At 39.6% G+C, this 22,747-nt stretch overlaps 1 protein-coding gene across 4 annotated transcripts in view; it reads left to right on the top strand.

Annotated features, from left to right (window-relative positions):
* Positions 1-22,747, top strand: part of ntrk3b (neurotrophic tyrosine kinase, receptor, type 3b) — a 204,416-nt gene that overhangs the window by 13,784 nt on the left and 167,885 nt on the right. The gene's annotated exons all lie outside the window — the stretch shown is intronic.

Consider the following 22,747-nt stretch of genomic DNA (forward strand, 5'->3'; position numbering starts at 1 on the left):
ATACAAAGGTTTGTTGAAACTGAGACTAGATTAGTTTGCCTTTTGTAAGATTAATATTATGGGACATTTGCATTAGCAGATGATATTTTAAGTTGTTTTAATCAATACATTTGTAAATTTCCCAGGACACAGCATGTTTCAGATGGAAGATAAACCTACTGGGGTGCAAGGTGAATGATTAGCATATATTTTGAACAGTCATTTGCATTCTTTTTTCTAAACAATTAATATAGATTATAATATAGTGCACAATTAATAATAGCTAAATCAGTGACAGACAAACTTTTGACAAATTATGACCTCATGCAGCAATAACCAGGACAGAGGAGATTTCAGCAAATTTCATCATCCTACATTTCATTCACATCATGAAACACAAAGGTTGCTGCATAATTTATTAGTAAGACGAGTCAATGTCAGTGGCGTCAACAGGGCTAAACAACAACAACAACCTCTGTGGCACCTTTGGGAGTCAAACTAATTTAGTACTTTGACCAAACCAGCCTCCGTGTGGAGAACTAGTGTCTTCTTTGATGAGACTTTGATGGAGAAACTGGACGGCACGTCAGTCAAGTGAAGTGCCTTGCGGTGACGGCTGTCTGCGTTTGACACTGTGAACTGTAGAGGATTCTTATTTCCAGCCGAAGCCATCGCCTGTCAAGCATCACTAATGTGTTTATTGTTAGTGAAAAGATCAGCTTGTTCCCCTCCAGTTGTTTCCGAGAGGAGGCACAGACAGACTGTCAGTGTTGTGCAGATTTCTGTGCGTTTAAAGTTTTTTAATCATTTTTTTCTGGCTTTTTAGTTTTTCCTAAATAATTATTCCACTTTTAATGCAGCCTGATATATAGGTGGATTTGATGATGAAACAATGGGCTCCTCACCCTCCTATGTAGGAGAAAGACTGAAAACCACACAAGATGACTAGCTTGTCCTCTATGGTTATTTTTGTTAGTTTTACATTCTGCTCTTTATAACCGTATTGTATCTCAATGACTTCTGTGTGGTCATTTTGTATCTCGCTATAGTTGTTATACTTGCCTTTGTAGTTGTTGTAGTCGTTTTGTGTCTTATTTGTGGTCAATGTTGGTTGTTTACGGTCATTTTGCACCCTTCATTTAGTCTTTTACTTTCTGTCCTCGTAGTCATTTTGTGTTTTTTTGGATTTGTTTTGTGTGTCTTTTAAGTCATTTTGCCTTTCTCTGTTTATGTTTGCTGTGTATTTGTTTGTGTCTTTGTGGCTGTTTTGTATCTTTGAAGTCATTTTTTGTCTCTGTATTTGTTTAGTGTTTCTTTTTAAATCATTTTGTGTGTCTTTGTAGTCGTTCAGTGTTTCTTTAAAATCATTTTGTGTTTCTTTGTAGTCGTTTTTAGTGTCTTTGAAGTCATTGTATGTGTTTGTAGTCTTTTTTTGTGACTTTGAAGTCATTTTGGGTATTTGTAGTCTTTTTTAGTGACTTTGAAGTCAGTTTGTGTGTGTTTCTAGATGTTTTGCATCATTTTGTGTCTGTACTTTTCATCCTTATCTCAAGCGTTGATTTGCATCTGTTTTGTTGCCATTTTAATTGACTTTCCAACAACATAAGTGAACTGATTTCAGACGCATGGTCTGGACCAATGGTCTCTTGACACCTTTGCTTACGCTCTCGTTCAGTAATCCATCCATGTATGTCATTCATTATATGTAGCAGTTGTAAGACATGCTCAGAGAGGTGACAGCCAGATGTCAAGACTCGAGGTAGATTGATGCAACATGTCCTTAGGTTACCCTGTCTGGCTGCATGGATTAGGGTTGGGCTCACGGGCCCCCTCATTTTGATAAAATACCGAGCGAGAGAGAAGGAAAGAAAGAGTATGTGTCTGAGAGAAGCAGTTAAATGGATGCAGGAAGAAAAATAGCAAACAAATCAAATATTCAACAACCTTGAGCTCTGTCTCCCCCCCAGTTCCGTCTCTCCTACTGGTGGTAATTGGTTGACACAGTAGACTTGTGTGAGATCTGTAGTATGTGAGGACAATATGTTATTGCATTTCACATTTCAGTCAGAAAACAAAAAGACAAATTTGGGCGAAATTTAACAAGAACCTTCAAAGACTTCCCCTTGTGCTCGCATATAACTAAATCAGATTGCTCTGATGTTTATTGATTTACCCGGAGAGATGGAATCGTACAGGTGCAGCTTTTTAGTAATTGTGTATTGTTTAGTAACGAAAGGTTTGCTCTGCCAAACACTGACAGGGTCAATTGCATCTATTCTTTAGTTCACCTTTTTGAATTGTTATTAAGACGCACTGGTACATGTACTGTACCTGTCTGACAGATAAGTGCTCGGGCTTATTAAGATATAAGTTCACCTTAATTAAAGGAATAGTTTTTGCGCTTTCTTGCTGAGCTATCTGATGGTAAAATTAATACAAGTCCCATGTCTAAACTCAAAAGTTAGTCTAACCAAGGACTTTTTATACCTATGAGACCAGGGTTGGAGATTGTAAAAAATTATTTGGATTTCCTTAAAGAAATATTTTTTGGATGTTTTTTCCTAAACCTAACCATGTGGTTTTGTTCGGCTGAATTCAATGTTACTTACTTTTTATGCAGAAGCGAAGCAAAACGTGACACCTACTCAGTATCCTTTAATGGACTGACAGGTGTATTACCTGCTTCGGCATCTGTCAGATAAAGACAACGCTACTGCCAGTTTGCATAAAGACTGGAAGCAGGTGGGATATCCTATCCCAAAAATAAATAAATATGCCTAAAAACACTTCTTTTTTTCTTTCTATTTAAAAAAGATTTTGTGTACAGGTAGACACTATAATGTTAAGCTTCCAGTTAGATACGCTGTTGTGCAATCTATTTGAGTGGTTTTTACAGTAGGGCACTCTTTCTGAAAATCACAACAGTGACCAAAAAGACACAATTATGTTAATCTCGATGTAAGTTTTCATTGCATCAGCAGTCCATGCAATTCTCCTACAGTGTCAGCATCCTGCTGGTTGAACAGTTGGTAGTAAAGGAGCAACTTGTCCACTGATTGGTTGAGTATCATCTTGTTGAAGAACACACAAGTTAGAGAAATTGTTACCCATAATTCCACTTAAAAAAAAAGTCCACTTAAAAAAGACTTGTATTCAGCCTGGCAAAGATACACCTTAAACTGTAACCATCTCTGCTTGAGGTGACATTTTTGTTAAATTAACCCATTGAACGTAAAAAGCTGCTGCTCCTTCGCTTTGAGGAGATGATAGTGGGCTGTTTTGTCTCTCCTCCTCTTCGTCTTTTACGCCCCAGAAAAGGACATCTTCACTCACTGTCAGCCCTGTTAACCAGTGTCTGTGTTCTTACAAAAATGGTTTAGTTATGTTGACACCTGGCTAAATATCACCGTAGCTGAATCTAATTCCAGCTGTGAGCCTTGTTCCCTTGTTGCAGGTGTGAATTCCTCCTGTCGGAGTCCTTCGTCAACATGGAAATGCTAATTTATCTGGAGCTCTAATTAAGCGTGAGGACTCAGGTGGAGAAGTGTCACACACATGATTCACCTTAACCTTTTGCTTTGATTTCCCTCAAGCTTGATACGTGGTATTTGCAGGAAAGCAACTCTGTGTTGTGCTTTATGGCCGTGTATACTTTTAAAATCCTTTTCCATTTCCATGTGTTTCAGGTTGATATACATCCACATACTTCAACTGAGATCCTTGTTAATTTAAAAAAAAATTTTTTTTTAATTTTATTGTGCTCTATTAATCCCCGAGGGGAAATTATTTCGCTACAGCAGCATTATTTTGTGGTTAAAACGTCCCTATTGTGCTTCATGATGAATTAAACTGATGTATAAAAATGTTCCTTTAAAAACCATCAATACTATAATGACAGGTTCAGACTACATTATATTTTTCTCTGTTAAGACAGTCGCTGTGCCAGATTAGTCAATCATAGTCACACATTCTTGCCGCGAATTGGCCTAGAGACACGACAGGCTAATCGTTGGTCCCCACCCGATCATAGCTTGCCATCCTCCTGCGAGACATCATCAGGAGAGAGGTGTCAGGGAGAAACTACTAGAAGAAACAAAAATGTGTGGCAAATACAATAACGTCCGAAACAATGTGTGTCATACTGGCTGTCTTATGTTCGTAAGAGCCTCAAAAAACGGAAGAAAAAAACCCCTCTGGGTGGGTCTTTTGCTTTGCCATATTATATGCAGAGGAACACTTTGCTTCTGCTGGTCACATATTGTGGAAGTTGTCACATGAGGCAAAAGAAGGTGATACAAAATTGGACAGACATCGTGGGGATGTTGTGGGGTTTCTAAAATGACGCAATACACACTACATGATATAAAATTATTAATTGTTATGCCTGATGTCCATTTTTGGCATATTTTTCAGCTCAGTCTAGTTTTCTGCTGGCATTAAATTAACCCATCAGACCTCTTTCTTCTACCAGAATTGCATCCTCTTCTGCTTTGTCCTCTTGTACTCCCGTTAATTTGCTCTAAAATAAGCAAAAGGAGCTGAACATTGGCTCCAGAGGACAAAGAAGGAGAGAAGGAAAAAGACAGAAAACTCTTTGCAAGTTTTTTATTTAATTTTTTTCAACCGTTGTCACCGACTGTGTTAGATGTGTTTAAAAAAAAAGTATTGCGGTCGCCCACATGTTGGGATGATTGTCTCACTTCTTAGGAGAAAAGGAAAATATTAAAAACCAGGACAGCAGTGAACTGGGATGAAAATTACAGTTCTGTAAAAGCACACAGATACAGTCTTATTTTAAAATATTCTATGGGAGTATCAACAGAACGTTTTCACATGATTCAATGAAGATATATTGCATAATTGTATCTGCCCTGTATCTTTTGTAATTACATTAGTAGTGTCAGTTCAGGTAAGTTTGCGTATTGTCACAGACTGGAAATTAGTGTTTGATTTATCCTGCACAGAATCATCAGACATCCATGTTTTTGTCAGCTGATATAAATTGATCGTACAGTACAGTTTTTGCAGCTTTAATTCATCCTTTATACTGCTGACATGATACACATGTAATTCTGTTATCTCCAAAAGGCTGTCACAACATGATCAATCAATCAGTTTCATGTTTGTATGTGAAGTAGTAATATGTACCTATGTCGGGCAAAGAGGTGTAGAAGTATAAGCTGGTAAGATGTGAGGAATGTAAAACTTAACATGCACAGCCGGGTGGAGCAGACCAGCAACTCTGATACAGAATCGCACACTTCCTGCATCTTTTCATACTCTGTCAGAGGTTGTGAGCTCAGGTCAACCAGCTCACTAGAAACCACTCGTGTTACAGCAGACGGACAGTCTGCACTGGTTGCAAAGTTTGTCATGTGTGCGACTGAAACGCATGTTCTTCTGACCACTTTTACGTTTTTTAAACAAGTATTACAACGTCTTCCATGCAGTCAGCAGTGTAGTCATTCAGTTAATGTTAGAGCTGCACCATACTCTGGAAGAAAATGGTAGGGCAGTTGTTCATGAAATGATAATGAAGTCTGTGTGTTACAGCAACTAAAACACCCTTTTGAACCTTGTAGGGAGTCTCAGGCTAAAATCAAAATGCTGAAATTTACATTTAATGATAGCTTTGAATTTGCTGCTAGATTGTTCCCTCTTCGTGTTGTTGCTACATGTGCTAATGTTGTATTTCCTATTACCACCCCATAGGGCATGCATAAGATAGTCCAATTCATTTTTGTGCTCAGTTTGCTCTTACAAAGCAAGGGGGAAAAAATAATTACAATATTTTAATGAATCAATTATGCTCCTCGGGGGATACGAGGGTAACTTTGGGAGGATCTCAGTAGCCAATGAGCACAAACATTTGATGGAACAATAAATCCATCCTGCAGAATTTCTAACACTCACCCCTTGTTTGAACCCTAACCCTAGTGGCGTTGGATGTCATGGTTACAATTTAGATTTTATAAAGCTGCTGTTTTATGCAGAGATAATGAAAAGCAACAATAAAAGCCTTATTTTTCAGATCACAAACAGAACAAACAACCACTTATAAAAAACACAACACGGTCAGTAATAGGTAATAGAACAACTTAAGTTTTAGAAACTTTAATGACGAAGTGAAAGGATTTTTAAATTCCAGTTTTCCCTCCAAACTATAAACTAAGACGATGAGACAAACTGTGATGGAGTGCAGTGAAGTGTATCTCAATCCAAACCCGGTAATTACAGTTTTTTTTTCTTCTCTCAGCTGATGGGACACCTGCTTAAGGAAGGTGAGAGACTGTTCATAGCTTTCAAGTCGCTAAATGTCCTGAATTGATCAATATGGAGCTTTTGCATTTAAAAACTAATGGACAAAGTTGCAGAACCTTGAAGAATACTTTGAACTGTGCAGTAAAGCCTTACGCAACAGATAATTGCAGTGAATGCTAAAACGTTGGAGTGTTCGACTTTAGCTGCTGGGTTACAATCCAGCTGTGAGTATGCTCATTTCTTTTGCAGGATTTATATAAATGAAAAAAATTCAGTTCAAAAGATCCAAGAAAATCTGCAGTTTTGAGAAAAAGATGTTGAAAAGGCTGAAATGTTCAGCAGTGCACTCCAAGTGAACAGAGATAAACATCAGAACTGTGAAATACACACATTTAACCCAGTTCATTTCAGTGTTTCCTAATTACAATAATCGTCATACCTTTGTCACGTAAGATTCTTATCAGATCCTATTTAGGCTAATTATATTATTTGTACCCGCACGATTAGGTACATCCTTGAGACTCACTTTCAGGACTGTGAACTGGTTTCAACTGTAGATGGAGAATGTGGACATTATTAAAACCGCTGCAGTACACAGAGACGTATAGAGTCACATTACAACAGGCCGTGTCGCTTTAGACGAATGTTTATCTTGCAACATTTACCATTTTGTATTCATGACTGAATTGCATTTACAGAAATCAGAGGCAGGTCATTCAGAGTGCATTTAACTGTTAATCGAGATGTGAGGTAATTACAGAGCAGAGTTATCGATCAGGGGCGGAGTAAGAAGGATCCTTCAAGTCTTGGCAGCTTTGAAAAGGTCGCAGAGTTCCCTTAAAGGTTATCTCAACATGTTAGCGGGTGTCTTGGAGCAGGCTGGCACCTCACTCCCCAGCAGTCAATCTGAAAGCTTCACTCATATTTCAATCCAATTCTGAATTTCAAACTTCTGCCCTACCACAATGACACCCAGCCTTTTTTTTTTTAGATTGACTTTAAAGGGAGGATGAACTCTGAGCTTGGCCAGTCAAATCAATCTAGTCACGGTAGAGGAACGGAGCAGTTCATTACTGGGAGGGCTGAGGAGCTCTCCAATCAGCTCTCTAATATCACTGTGATCCTCTTCTCTTTTCTTACCTAATTGAATTCTCCAGGAGAGATGCCCCTCAGCTGCAGATTTATCATATCCTGAAATTGGAGGAGACTAGCTCCATGAAGGACGTGCGCAGAACATTTAATCCACTCCTCTTGCTGTAAGCCGGGCAACGTGGTCTCTGCCAGGATTCGAGTTATCCCACAGTGGACCACAGGCCTTCAGAGAGGTGTCTTTATTCATAGTTGCTTGAGGTGAACAGGAGCGGCAGCAGGCGATGCATGCAGCCCATATCAAATGTGTTGCCTATCATGTGCAGTGTGACCAGCGTTTTCAACAAATGGCATCATAATCTATAATCAAAGCCCCTTAAATGCAGCTCAATGTGCTCAAAATGTCTACTCCAAATCTTTCCATCTCTCCACCTTTAAATGTTCCTTTCCTTTCTCCATATTGTAGTATTGAATGAGTTTGACATCAACGATAATATAACCAGGTGGATTGTTTTTCAAAGCCACTTCATCAGAAAGGTTCTCGAATGTAGCATTTGGTGTCTAGTTAACAAAATTAGAGTTCAGATGAGTTGGTAAATATTAAAGAGGAGACGGTGGTGGGGAACAGAAATCGACAATCAACAATTGTCGAGCTTTATGTTTGAGTGAAAGGACCACATCTTCCTCTGTCAGACTAACTACATAAGGAATGTTTCTGTAAGTATCGTGCTTTATGGGACTCCCTCTGTTCCGTCTTTGTGTATTCAAGTCTGTCTTGTACTATCTTATATGATTTCCTTCCCTATTCTATCCTTTATTCTGTTCGATTCTGTCAGTCCTACATCCTGTGCTATATTCTATCCTTTCTTGTTTCCTTTCCCGTCCTATATCCTAATATACTCTACTATCCCATGTTGAGTTAGGATCTCATCACCCTATTTTAACCTTTATTTAAACCTCTCCTTCACAAACCCTCATTTCCCACTCTGATTATACAGTATAGCCTATTCCATGTTTTATCCTATCTTCTAATGTAGCCTATAATTTTAAACCCTATTATTTACCGTGTCCAATATCTTATCCTATTCTTAACCCTGTGTCCTTTCTCCTATACCAAATTCTATCCTGTTATATTCCTTGATATGCTGTTTCTATTTTGTTATTTTTCTAATTCTATATCATTACCCATTTGATCTATTCCTATATTCAGCTATGTATCCTATTCTATCTGTTATTCTTACTTTTCCTATCCAATTCTGTATGCCACCCTACTTTATAATCTATCGCATCCCCTATTCTATTCTATTATTTTTCCAATATCTTTTCCTGTTGCATTCCTATCCTATCCCATACTAGTCCATACTATCCCACCCTATTCTATCCCATTCTACCCTATCCTACCCTTTTCTTTATCCTTTCCTTTCCTTTCCTTTCCTTTCCTTTCCTTTCCTTTCCTTTCCTTTCCTTTCCTTTCCTTTCCTTTCCTTTCCTTTCCTTTCCTTTCCTTTCCTTTCCTTTCCTTTCCTTTCCTTTCCTTTCCTTTCCTTTCCTTTCCTTTCCTTTCCTTTCCTTTCCTTTCCTTTCCTTTCCTTTCCTTTCCTTTCCTTTCCTTTCCTTTCCTTTCCTTTCCTTTCCTTTCCTTTCCTTTCCTTCCTTCCCTTTCATACCGTCCCATTTCACATGATATCCTTTCTGTCCTATATGGTTATTCTAGAATGTCTTTTCCTATAGCCCACCCTAGCCTTTATTCTGTTCTATAATATCTTATGCGATACCCTTTTCTATTCTATCGTATCATATTTGATCCTATCCTGCCATAACTTGTCATATACTGTCTTAATTCATCCAATATTGTAATCTATCCAATCCTGTCCAATTCTTTATCCTATACTCAATTCTACACAATCACATATTATATCCTGTCAGTCATATCCTGCCCGATGCTATCCATTCCTGTTCAATCCTGCCTTTTTCTTCTTTTCCTCTCCATACAATGCATCCATAGAGTAATAAAACATATAGCCTTATATACTATTTTCTCATAGTCAGACTATTTAACATCGTGTCTTGTGTGTGCAGATGGGAAGTCTAAAGTAAGATATCATTCCAATAATGATGCGTATGTGTCCAGATGGGATGTACTGTACTTTAAGTACACTGCATATCTCTTTGCTAAAGGTCTGCTGCATTTGCATGCAGTATGGCATTTCTGGCAAAAATCCAGTGCTATACGATCACTTATTTGATTAAACATTATCATGCTCAGCAGGACAGTGGAGGTCTCAGAAAAGTTTGGGTATAACTGCTGACAGCAGCAGAAAGCCGTATGAATCATGCTAGGGTTTAGTTGTAGTCATGAATGGCAAAATCTGCCCTCCATTCTCTATTTTTCATGAGCTCTAACCTTATTAAACCTACCCATGATTAGGATCATTGTGATTATTTTTATGTTTATAGTTACTTCCTAGCTTTGCTTACATTTTTCAATATTCTCCTCTTTTTCAGTATTTTGTTCATTCATTTATGTGGAGCATTCTTTCAAGCTTTCCTTTTCTGTCGAACAGATGTAAACCTTAAAGAAAAGCAGCGCTGCAGATTTGTTTCATCTATGATTCACGCGGTTCACACCACTAACAGACAGACTCTGAAATCGATCCCATTATTTTATTTAGACTCAAATGTTCTATAAACTCTGCAGTTTAATTTAACCAATCAATCCCAAGATTAGATTACTTTAAAACCTGAATGAAACACTTAATAACAAGACTAATTTTATAAACTTCTATTTGAAATAGCTGTTAACCTAAAGCTGCTCATCAATATTTTGTTCTATTGAGAAGGTCTCTGAAAATGTTAAAGAAGATGCTTGTGACAACTCTAAAGCCATATATAAACCAACTCAGCAGTCTCCCTCAGGTCTGCATTGCATTTTACCTTTTGTTTTTTTCAGCTTGAAAGCTAGAAAGCTCAGTGAGAAAGTTTTCATAAAGCTGTTCTACCTGATTTGCCAGAAAGTGCAGACAAAATTGCAAGTAGCTGGAGTACCTTTACGAGTTACAGCTGCCTCAAGTTCTTTGTTTCCATGAAAAAAAAGCAGACTTCGACGTCAACTTTTACAGTTTATGAATGGAGCACTTAACGGGCTCTGCTGCACTTTAAAAATGGCTTGTATTTAATATTGAAGGCATTTAATGGTATGATGATAACTGTGACTCGACAGTGTTAATGTACTCTGTTTGTTATTCCGTGCAAATGGAGGTGTACAGTGTTGAAAGTGGCATCCGTTGATGTGCAGATCCATTGCCTTCAGAGCTACTGCTGAGTAACTCCAGTATAGCGCTGAATCCGGAGAGGATCATAGCCTGATGACACTTGGCAAAATGGCACTCTAATTATAGTCATTTTCATTTTGGGCAGAAATGCTTGAGCTTAGTCATGTGCGAAGCGTTGATACCTTTCAGAGCATGGACCAATGCTCCCATGACGTTTAGCCCTGCCAAATCTCTGCTGTGGATTGGCTGAGCCTGTAGCGAGTGGTGACACTCAGAGGCTTAGGTAGTTTCCACCCAGGGCTGGATCGGTAAACCGGTGACACAGAACAGTCTGGGGGCAGCCGTGGGACTGCATGCTGGCTGGGAATATTAGCAGCGTTAAAACACTCTGAGCTGATGGCTCTGGCACGACTTCAGAACCACACAGCTCTCACAGAAAAAGTGAACTGAATGGTAAACTGGCAGGCAGCTATTTTCACTCTGTTCAGAGCTGCACTTTGAGTTTAGTTTTAGAGGCTAAAAAAAATGATTTTGTCTCCAAAGTTTCTAATATTAGTGACTATCAGGGATTTACAGTTCATTATTTATCACAGTAGAGTCTAGATACTGCCGTTAAGCTGATGCAGATTTAAAAAAATTGTATTTCGCAATACTTGCCTAACAACACACACACACACACACACACACACACACACACACACACACACACACACACACACACACACACACACACACACACACACACACACACACACACACACACACACACACACACACACTAGAGGCTGCTACAATAGCTGTAGTGTTACTTAAATTATGCAAAACTCTTTTAAGACATTGAACGGTCATACAGTGTGACACTTTGAATGTGTGTTTTCTAATGGTTTAACATCTTCGGTTATCAGAATAGTACTCTGGAAAAATAATACTACAATCAGGAAGCAAATAAACACGCTCTTTAATCCTGATTTTAAGGCTGCTTTCACACCTACTATGTTTTGGTCTGGACCTTCAGACAGCAGGTGTGTACGGTGCCTCACCGCAGTCGGGACCAAAGCAACAACATTTTATCCAACCAAAAGAGGTGGCCTCGGTCCAGGTAAAACTGAACCATGGTTTGGTTCGTTTGTAGCGTGAAAACATGTTTTGAATTTTCTTATATGAAATTCAGCCTCCATTTTTTTATTTTTAAATTTACGCCAGTGCTTCAGTTCTGTGAAAAATATGTTGAGTGTAATTACCGAAGGTTGAGGCAGGCTATCGTCAGCCATGAAACAATAGGAGGGAAAAAATAACTGTAAGAGAAAGCTTATAAAAGAGCTGCAGTAGCACATGGGCAGAGGAGGAGAGCATGTAACTGTAATTTGGTCATAAAGAAATCCAACGTCAACTTGGAAAAAAAACCTTATTTTCTCAAAGGACAATAAGTGCTGGTAGTATTTCCATGATAATAATAGTTTAGTGCCAATGTATTTAATCTGTTTATACATTTTTCTGTATTCAAACAGTAAAGGCTTCACATGAACGCCTTTCCACAAACCAATCAATGTCAGGTATAGAGTCACAGCCCACGTAGGTGATGACGGCAGGACGTAGGTACTGAATGTCATACAAAGTTCTTGATTGAGCTTGAAAATCAAAACTATACCAATCAAATATAAACACACTAATAAAACGTGATTTTTGGTTCGAATTTTTAGGTGTGAAAAGTTTCTAAAAAGAGAAAACCAAAGAAAATAAGTTCCATTTAAAGACTGTTGTAGAAAATGGACTAAAGGTGGAAAAAATATATTAATGGCTGTAAAAAATGAAAAGCTGTTATTGCTCTTCTGCTAAAGGGAGTTCTCACTATCGCTGTTATTGGCAGGTGTAACGCTAAGAGTTGTAAGAGCAATCCAGAACGTGTAGGTTGGAATGATTCACTGAATACTATGATCAATATAGAGCATTCACCCACACAGTCTTTACAGTCCTCTTTTAAAAGCACAGTATAGTGTTGTAACCTGAATGATGGGCAGGTCCACAGAGACCAGCGCGCAGCAGAAGCAACTGTTTGGTTGATCGGTCTATAATTCAGGCTATTCTTCCCCGAGAGGATCTCTCCCTGGGAAACCTCTTGATAACTAAAGCAATCAATTGAAATTTCATTCTTGCTATTTTATTTATTTCGCTCCGTATTGAGCTGAAGTCCCTTTTGTTAGTCCCCCCCCCCCACCCTCCTCCACCCCCCTCCACCCCTCCGCTTTGTCTTGTCTCATGGATTTTTAGTTGCAGTTGCTGGGAAAAATTTGACTTCATCCTTAGTGCTGAATCCATCGTTTCTGTGCAGGGGGAATCATTTTTAATACAACTGTAATTCGGTCAATTTTGCCTGTCACTTTTATATCGGTATCATATTCTCCAGCTCACACTCGCTGCTGTTAATGTAATTGAGACAAATTGTCACAATTTGCCAGGTTTTCATATTTTCCCAGTGAAAAGTGCGCCGTGTGTGTGTGTGTGTGTGTGTGTGTGTGTGTGGGGGGGGGGGGGTAGAACACTGGCTCCATTTGGTCCTATAATGTTTGTTTCTCTGCCACATGGACGTGGAACCAATTCTTTTCATTTCAACCGTTATTTGTTCATGGCCGACTCACTGCCCATTTTATATCTTGTGACCCACGAAGGGATGAAACCCAGTGATAGGTTCCTCTCCCTAATCCAAGCTTTCTGTGCACACCACCTGCCGGCACTCCTAAAAGCTTCACGGTGTCCATCAGTCATTTATCATGTATATCTGACTGTATCATTAGTACAACTGTTATGATTATGGGTCTAAATGTTTTAATGCCCTGATTCTTTTACTGTTCGTCAAGTGTGGCATTTTTCACACTAAACTCTTGACAGAATGGAAGATAGCGCCCCTCTTGTTTAATCTTTTTGCTCAGCACCCGACTGGTGTTGGGAGCATTTTGTGGCAACCACATATCATTCTGTTGTAGGGGACAAAAACACTGGTTTGTTTGTATTTTTCAAACCAATCACAATCGTCTTGGGTGGCTTTTATCTAAGCCCAAGATGCAGTGACGGTCTCCTTGCAAAATAATGTACAGGAAACTGTTAGAGCCCTGACATTCAAATGGCTAAATCACAATGATTTTGAAATTGGCAACATAGAGATTGCAAAAATGGGGAGAATGTTGATTGAAATAGTCGGTCAAAGTGAGTCAGACTATGGCAGGGAGACTGTCCAGTCACTAACTGTCATGTCTGACTTGCAAGGCCACTAAAGTGAAGAAAGTCAACCAGTCATAATAAACATATAGTTCAGCTAACACCTGTTTCACATTGTCAGCAAAAACTGAACAATATAATTTCATTAAATGTGGAATATGTAGCACATCTGTTGAACAGGTTTGCATTAGATTGTATAGGTGTGCCAGGGAATGAATGCTAAAGGTTTTTTTGACATTTAACTATGTTCAAAGTAATGTTGACAATGATAAATGCTTTATTTACTGTATTTACTTATTTTTATTTCAGTATATGAAATATATATGATAGATAGGTGAGCCCAGATTCATTTGAAGACAGCAGGATTTAGAAATGCCCCTGACTGTGTGAACATATAGCGGGAGAAAAAAAGGTGGAAAAAAAAAAAGTACACCATACGCCCCAGTTGGCTTTGTATATTAATGCCGTTGTTGGAGGCCATTTTATAAATCAGATTCTGACCAACAGATGGAAGGTGGATATAATTTCATAGGAAGGAAGCCGGTGCATCTGTCTGCCTGCGCATATGATTGCATTTGCATAGAGGTAACAGGCGTGGGTTTGTCTCGGTGAGCGACGCCACAGAGATGGTTATACTTGATTCCCATTTACAAGCTTTGAATGCCAAATGCACCTCATTATTGGTTTGGAGGATGACTTGTTCCAAGCCTCCCCATTGCAGTAAATGTTGAAGGAAATTGCTTCTTTTCCTCTTTTTTCATCATCGTTTCTTCCTCCCCATCCTTTCCGTACATCTTGTGTCTTTTAAATGCAGCTCGCTAACACTCATGAGTCATGTATAAAAAAAAAAAAGAAGAAGAAAAACAGGTTATCTGATTGATGTTAGGCGTGAGCTTTAATCTAGAGGAGTGCTACTTCACCAGTGCGTCCCCGCTCTGAAGTGTTTGGGCTGTCGAGGAGTGCTGCCTCGCCACTATGAAAACAGAGGGGGCGCTGAATGCAGATCAATATCACTGGAACACACCAGAGACATTCTATTTTATTAAACATTTTCCCATTAAGGCGGTGGCGCGAGCATTGTAGATCATCACAACAAAGTCGTAAATCACAGACAGACAGCGGCATTGGAAACAATGGGCAGAATCACAAGAGATCACCAAGAAACAGAAGCTACTTGGTGTTTGTGCTACTGGGAGCCTTATGCATCTTGTTTTTATATTGCTACATGTTTCAGCTCAGGGAGTGCTGTAGTCACAGTGCAGCATCCAAATTATTGTGGTCAAACACATCACGACACACATCTTGTTCCAGGCATTAGTTTGCACAGCCCAGCAGCTAATGAACTTTTTCTAATCCTATTGATTAACAAAGACTGACTGACGTAGCTCACATTGCTGACCGGTAAGACCTTCTCCTGCGGCAAACTGAGCAAGTCTTTTTTTGTTGTAAAGACAGGAACTATCTTGCTAATAGTCTCCCGAAATATAGACGCTCCTCAGTGACAAACCTAGGAAGTAAACCCGAAGCAGATTTAAAGCTTCACTGACAAGGTTTTCCTAACCTTTATAGCACAGGCGCAGCGCCCAAGTCTTTTTTTTCAAAGCACCTAAGGAGGAGAGCGTGTGACAGTAAAGGCTGATGATCGGACACCGGACCAGAGTTATAGCGATGGGCATTTCATGCAAAAATACGATTTGAATTTTGCGCGCAATATTTGAAAATCATTTTTCATCCCTGGCAGTTAGCAGCTGTGTGAGTGTGGCAGTGCAGTGTGTGTATACAGTTTAAGCTGTTTTTAGTGAAGAAATACCACAACTTCTCATCACACAGGCTTAGTTCCTGTGACTAGCGAACCACCTGCTGATTACACTGAAGAGCGTTAGTCGCCCTGAAGTTAGCAGTAATGGCTCACTTAAGCTGGACCTAATTGCTAACATGGTAGCCCCCCCCCCCCAACCCCCAACCCATCCATTTCCAGCCTGAAAGCCTTGCACAGCTCTGAAAATGCTCCTTGACCATCGCCAAACAGCAGACAGACAAAGTTAGTGGCCAGTGTGGAGGATTTAGTGGCTGTTGATCCACATTTTTCCCTCAGGAGTTGGTGGAGACCAAAACAGAGGAGACAGCTTAAAGGAGAGTAAATACAGCACTCTTCAGTGAATACTGATGTTGCTCCCTGCGACATTAGTATTCACTTGTAAGCACTGTGCCTTAAATTCTTTGAAATGTTAGTGTTGTGTTTACAACTTGTTCTACTGCCCCCAATTGGCAACATTTTGTATTATTACTGCTCTAAATGGGCACACCTATATGTTGATATGGGCTGTATACTTTTGGTCTTTTGTGGTGTTTTGACATCTAACCTGTTTGGTCAACCTAAAGCAAACTGTGGCCTGTTTGCTGCATTTGTGCTGGTATGAAAGACGTCACTGTAACCCTGGCTGTTTGGAAATAGTGAGTACTTCTCTTCGTACACTTACTTGTGAAGTGCATGGATTGAGACAGGGTAGTGGTGCACTAATTGGAAATGACAAAAACATTTGAAAGCATCGTCTGCCAAAATGTCGGCCGGCTTTGTTTGGTTATTTGTGCCCTTTGTTTCATGCACACGATAAACATACTTACTGCTTGTATCTGAAAACAGTATAGTGGTGCTTGAAGTGCAGTCTTCCACATCAGTTGCAGGTTCCTCAGCCGCCCAGGTTTTAAAAATAGGAATTGACGGACGGTTTGACACACAGCAAGTGTCTTGGTCCAGTTCCGAGTGGACTCTGGTGCAGTGTGTTTGTGGTCTGGAAGCAGAAGGACCAACCACAGTATTTTGCAATAGTAGATCTGTGATTTTTGCATAAATTCAAATGCTAACCAACGAATACATTTATAAGCTGTTTGTGAACTGTTCAGGAAGCAATCTTACAATCGATCAGTATAAGAAATGTTGAAGTGAAGCATTCAATGCTGTGTATCAGCATGTGAATATAACCTGATACATCAGACAGTCAGAAGCAGTTTTGAGGCTATTTTGTCAGTTCATGAAGTCTGTTAGGAGGAATATTTATGTAAGATGCCTCATTTCCGCCCGTGTCTTTACCCACCACTTATTATTCATAACATGGGACTGATTTGCAGCCTACAGTAATATTCTATTAATAATCTTTTTTTTTTTTTTTTAATAAGCTCTTTTTACCTACCACAGGAACATACACAAATGCATCTCGTGTGTTAAAATGCAGACTGACTTGATGTCAGTCATCAGAATTCGATTTTTTTTTTCCATTCTGGTATTCATTAAGAAGGATGACATCAGCAAAAAAAAAAAAATCTAATCACATGTCAGTCTGTATGACTTCCTTTTTACTGGCACATGAGCCAGACCAAAACTAAAACACAACAATGTGCCTGTTTTTTTCTCATTTGTTCTGCTCCCAGTGAATGTTAACACACAAATAGTCAAAACAAGAGAGTGCCCAAGAAAACCTCAGACTCTTTGCTCAAAAACAAAATGTCCCCCAAAATGATCATCTGTCAAAACTTGTTTTGCACCAAAAAAATGTGTCCTTCCATGTATTCGGTTCCTCAAAGGTGCAGTAATTACAGTTCAAATTAGGTCTCCATAGTTTTGTCATTAATAAACTTCCATACATCAATAGCAGCTGCCAGAGGAGAGCAGGGAGCTTCTTGTTTTCTAAGCAGTGGTTGTGGTGTTCGAATTAGCATCCCCCTCTCCTTTCAGATTTGGCCTCTGTAGTGTAATTTGTTATGTTTACCCATTAACAAATGGAAAACACTTTTTTTTTTTTTTCCTCTCCCTCATTTTATTTTTCTGCTTCTCTTATTCACAGAAGCACAGGACAAGATGGCAGGTAGGGGTTCAGTGCGTAGCCCAGGGCCACTTCAACACAACAGATGGCTGTTGCTGAGATCGAATCTGTTACTGTTTGGTTCCAGGGTGTTCTCCTCAAGCATCGAACCACCCCGCCACCCAGTTCAGATTGTACTTAGTTGGAGGCCATTTTCTAAAGCTGATGGAAGGTGGCTGTAATTTCAGAAGCTTGTGTGTTAAGAGAGCACGCCTCTGGAGCTGTCTGTACACTTTGTCCTGATAGTATCCTGCTCATTTCCTTTGGATTTAGCAGTTAAATAATTCGGTCATGTCACAGCAAATTTACTTAGAAAGCACTTAAAGAAAACAGGATGTTAAAAAACTGCACAGGGAACAAATAACTGAAAGACAGATAAGAGGGAAGAGATGGAAATAAGAGAAGCAGACTTTCATGCTAATCATGTTCCTTTCCTTTTCTATGTGAAATATTCATTTTGACAAAGTAGTGATTCAAATGACTGTGCTGTCTCAGGCATTGTAACTCAGTATGAGAGAGTCTACTTGAATGCCCGACATGTAAAACATTTGCATCTCCATTACTTTTTGAATTATGTTGATTTGATTGTTGCATGGTTTTCCTGGCGTGTAAGGATGAGGGAATACAGGGCAGAGACCGAATGCTCCTGTATCATCACAGCATCTTTGTTATTCATATCCATCTTTTCACAGCACCCCTAATCCACATGCATATTCAGCATGGCGCGGACAATCAGAGGTTCTGAACAGACAACGGGCTCAGGTCCGCAGGGAGGTGTAGCCTGTTCCCTCTGTGCTGTTTGTTGACAGCAGCTTGGTGAAAATGAGGATCGTGCAAAATTATATCGCGGAGCATAAACCCGTGCTGCAAACGAAAAACATTTGGCGCTCGCATAGATTATACGTTTCTGTCATATCACAATATTGCATCAGTATTTTAGCATACAATGTTGCTGAAATGATGTCCCCTTGATGCAAGCTGGTCATATTGTGTCGTTAATCACTGTAGATGCAGAATTCCTGTACAAACACTCAGCTTAAATCTGTCAAACTGTTTCAGGGCATCAAATGAGCCTGAACAAACGTGAACTAATATGTTTCTATTGAAACAAGGTGCAGCAATGCACATTGTAGCTGTGGGAAATTAAACTGACAGAAAAAAAAAACACATTTCACATGTGAAAAAAATCATGTAACCACATACACATGTGAAGCATGTGGTTTTGGAACCTTTTAATGGTGTAATATGTGAAGCCCATGTAGATTCCCATGTGAAGACTTTTCTCCGTGTTATATGTTGCCACAAGTGGTAAACATGTGTCATATAGGTGATCATATGTGAAAAACATGGGAAGCTCCCATGTTTTTTCTGTAAGGGTAATGATCCTACCTCCTTATCTTTAGTTTCTTTTCATTTTCTTTTTGTTGTTTTTGCCTAAAACCTACAATATATTTGTAATCCAATAATCCCTCTGAACCCTAAACCAATGAATTTTTTTTAAAGTTATTCATTATTTCATTGATTCAAATTGTTATGCTGATATTTTCATTTCCCACAGAAATTCTGTATTAAGTTGGAAATAAATGTAAAAAAAAAAAAGTATGCTCACCGTGGTGCAACATCTCTTAGAGGCCGGCCAAATGTGTGCAGTGTAGTTGGGTACGTCAACAATAACGCTGTTTGATCGTTTCTGTCACAGGAAGAGGAGATTCTGATGTCATTCAGCAATAAACACATTTTGATGGTTTATCGTAACTCTCTTAAAGTCAAACGAGGCCGCTTATAATTCCTGTGCATCGAATAAACTACAAATGCCAACAATTTTTTTCATATAATAGAATTCGCTTGATTAACCAAGCCATACCTCCAGAAAGGCGAAGGCTGCTGTTTCAAAGTCAGAGAATACATTTCTTGATGACTGTGTTTCCGCACTGGTTCATCTGACCTGTCAGGTCCAGTGTTGTCACTTCCCTCCTGACTGTTTTTTAGACCTTACAGCCATTTTATTCTAAAATTCCATTCATTCGGCTCACTCAAATCAACAACTAACAAATCAGAATCCAGCTGTGTCAACCTAACGTTAGCATTGTGCTATGTCAGAGGTGACCAAAGCACAGGCAAATTTTACTTTTAAAATGTTTCAATTATTAACAACTGCTTTATACATCAGTATAAATGTAATAACTGTTAGATACTGTAAATTAAATTATTATTATTTTTTTATGGCTAGTTGGAGTACAATTGTTTGGCCTTTCGGCAAAGCTTCTCCGTACCACTAGGGGGAGCCTTGTGATCCGTCAGTGGTACCACAGTTTGGGAATCTCTGCTCGAAAACATTTCTACAAAATGATTGGACATTCAAATCGTGATCTGAATTATTCAGTAATGAAAGTACAAATAGAGCATTACAAAGTTCAGATGTCAATGATGATTAAATAAAAAACAAACAAACATAGCTGCCAGTAGAAATATGGTTTATGTGCATTCATGAGAAAAAAAACATGGTATAACCACTCTGTTGAGAAGAACCCAACATCACAGCACATGAGAGTCGAGTGTGTGGACCCACCTTCCTCCTCCTCCTCTTCCTCCTCCTCCTCCTCCTCCTCCTCTTCCTTCTCCTCCTCCTCTCTGTCGCTGGGGCAACACAGCAATGCTGTGAACAAGCAAAGCCTCATGGGGGAAATCCGTCTTCTCTGCAGGTCACATGAATGAGTCAGCTCTCTGCCTTCCAAATCAGCAGCACCAAGTTCAAAACTAATCTCAACATCAGCAGCGCGGCCGTCCGTGGGAGGCAGTAACAGCGTCCACACATTTCATTTCATTTGCACTCCCAGTGGCCAGCTATTAGTGCCTCTGCAGCGATGGTCTGAATGTTTGCGTGATGGCATCCATGACTGTCTACGGTATTAGCAGATTTATGCAACACTGGTCACCCTGCTGTGTTCATTAGCGCCCAGCTCTGCACCCAAATCCCATAATTTCAGACTATTAATAAATTAACCTTTGCTGTTGTAGCTCAGCTCCCCGTTTACACTGAAATACTTCTGTGATATTAAAAAGGTGAAATGTAATCCACTCAACCATTCCAGACTGTCCTAGCCACATGTTGAAAAAGTGTAATTGCAGCCATTGTTCTCATTGTCTCGTTTAAGTGTCAGGAGGAAATGTCTCCAGCAATTTCGGAACATAGTTTTAAAGAAGTTGCTCTGAGCCCTCCCGAGTATTTATGTAATCCTTGATTGGCATGACTACAGAGGGACCTGTGTGGGTGAGAGAACAGCATGCGTATTCATTGTAGTTCATCGAAGTAATTCATCCTCCCATTTGTTAGTGTTTGGATAGTTGCTAGCTAGCTGCCTGTTTTTGCCTTGAATGTATTAAAGAAAACAGGAAACAGTCTGTAAAAATGGTGCTCAATGCCTTCTTATGAAAGTTGCTGACTGACGCCAAAAAATAAGTTAGCCATGTTTCAGTGAGCTCCCTCACACTTGTTTGCGTTCAGGCCCAAACGTAGACTGTATATAAAAGTGGACAAAGCTGTTGGGGCTAATGTGGAGGTGCCTTACGCTGCAATATCACCGAGTGCTGCTGAAGGTTATCTCCAAAAGTCTCTGGCTCAATACACTCCCATTCAACTTCTCTCATGAAATTTGAAAATCAATAAATGTTTCCACAAGTTATTTTGATTGTGTTATCTAAGGTCGCTCCTCCTTATTAGTGTTCCAGCCATCTAACTGAAAATTATCCCGACATTAATTAGAAAATAAGCCTCAAAAAGCTGTGTTTTCGGGGGGCGTGTCTGTTTGATTGACAGGCCTGTGGTGCAGTCAGGATGCGCTATCGGTGGGCGGGACATAGTATCGTTGGGTTTCTAAGCAGATCTAATGAGGTCCACCTCTCGCTCCTCCCCAGCTCGTCCAAACTGCTCAGGGCAAGCAAGATGGCACCGGCCAAAATCCGAACTGGAGACTTCATGGTGGCCGTTCACAAGCGACGTCACTGCTGGTTGCAGCTTGGGGCTATAGAGAAGAAAAAAAACTGGAAGTAGGACTAGAGGAAGTTATTATTCTTTTTTTGATGGCAGCTTCAGGTGCGTTAGTGACACCTTGTGGAGTGGAGCAGCTGAACACTATTTTCCCTTTAAAAGCGAGATACTTTTTTTCAAGTAAATGAGAAGTTTAATTGGGACTGAAACAGCTCTAGCATTGTTTCATAGAATCTAGAAAACAGGGGTATATTGTTGGCTTGGGAAACAGTTGTGGATCAGAACAGCAGGGAACCAGGACAGGATTGGACTCAAGTGAACAGCAGTCAGCAGTTCACCTGCATAAATCAGGTTTTGTTTGCATTAATTTCACATCTCTTAAACTATTTGGCAAATCCACCTGTGGTACATTACCATCAGAATCGCTGATACTCTCAATGAATCCGCAATTTTAAAAGCCATTTACAGAGAAAAACAACTGAAACTGCGTCACTTCTCCCACCTGGCAGCCTTCATGGGAAAAAAAAAAAAGGCAACCAAATGGCCAAATATAAAATCACTCATGGTGGCGTTCCAGCAGTGCCGTTAACATTTGGCAGACTTGAATCCTCATCGCCACAAAAAGCCGGTGATACACCCGACAGCACAGATATATAAAATGAATAAATAGAATGTCTCAGATGCCGCTTCATCATCGCACGCCAGATGCACAAGACCCAAAAGATATACAGGAGCACAAGTTTTTTTTGCCAAAACCAATTTCAGGAATGTTATGTTCCAACTGTTGTCATAAAATACAAGCTGCTATCTGATCGCAGAGCTCCAAGGCTCCGGCTGCTATGTGTTTCTATGTGCATGTAAATATGAGGAGATACGTTTGTGTGTCTCTATATGTGTCTACATATGGACGTGTTGTCATCCTGCCACATAAAAAACAAAAAACTCTCTCTGACGGTTTGATTCATGACATTGATTTGAAATGTGACATTTAGGACAAAGTCCTCATAAGCGTCTAATCATATTTTCCTTTCCGCAAAACAAAGCAATAAAGCCTTTGCCATGTCCTGTGCTACGGCTTCTCATTT

Source organism: Brachyistius frenatus, unplaced genomic scaffold (genome assembly GCF_029030835.1).
Source record: "Brachyistius frenatus isolate BFR_SWC_R1_liver_20210118 unplaced genomic scaffold, ASM2903083v1 Contig_9, whole genome shotgun sequence".
Lineage (NCBI taxonomy): Eukaryota > Metazoa > Chordata > Actinopteri > Embiotocidae > Brachyistius > Brachyistius frenatus.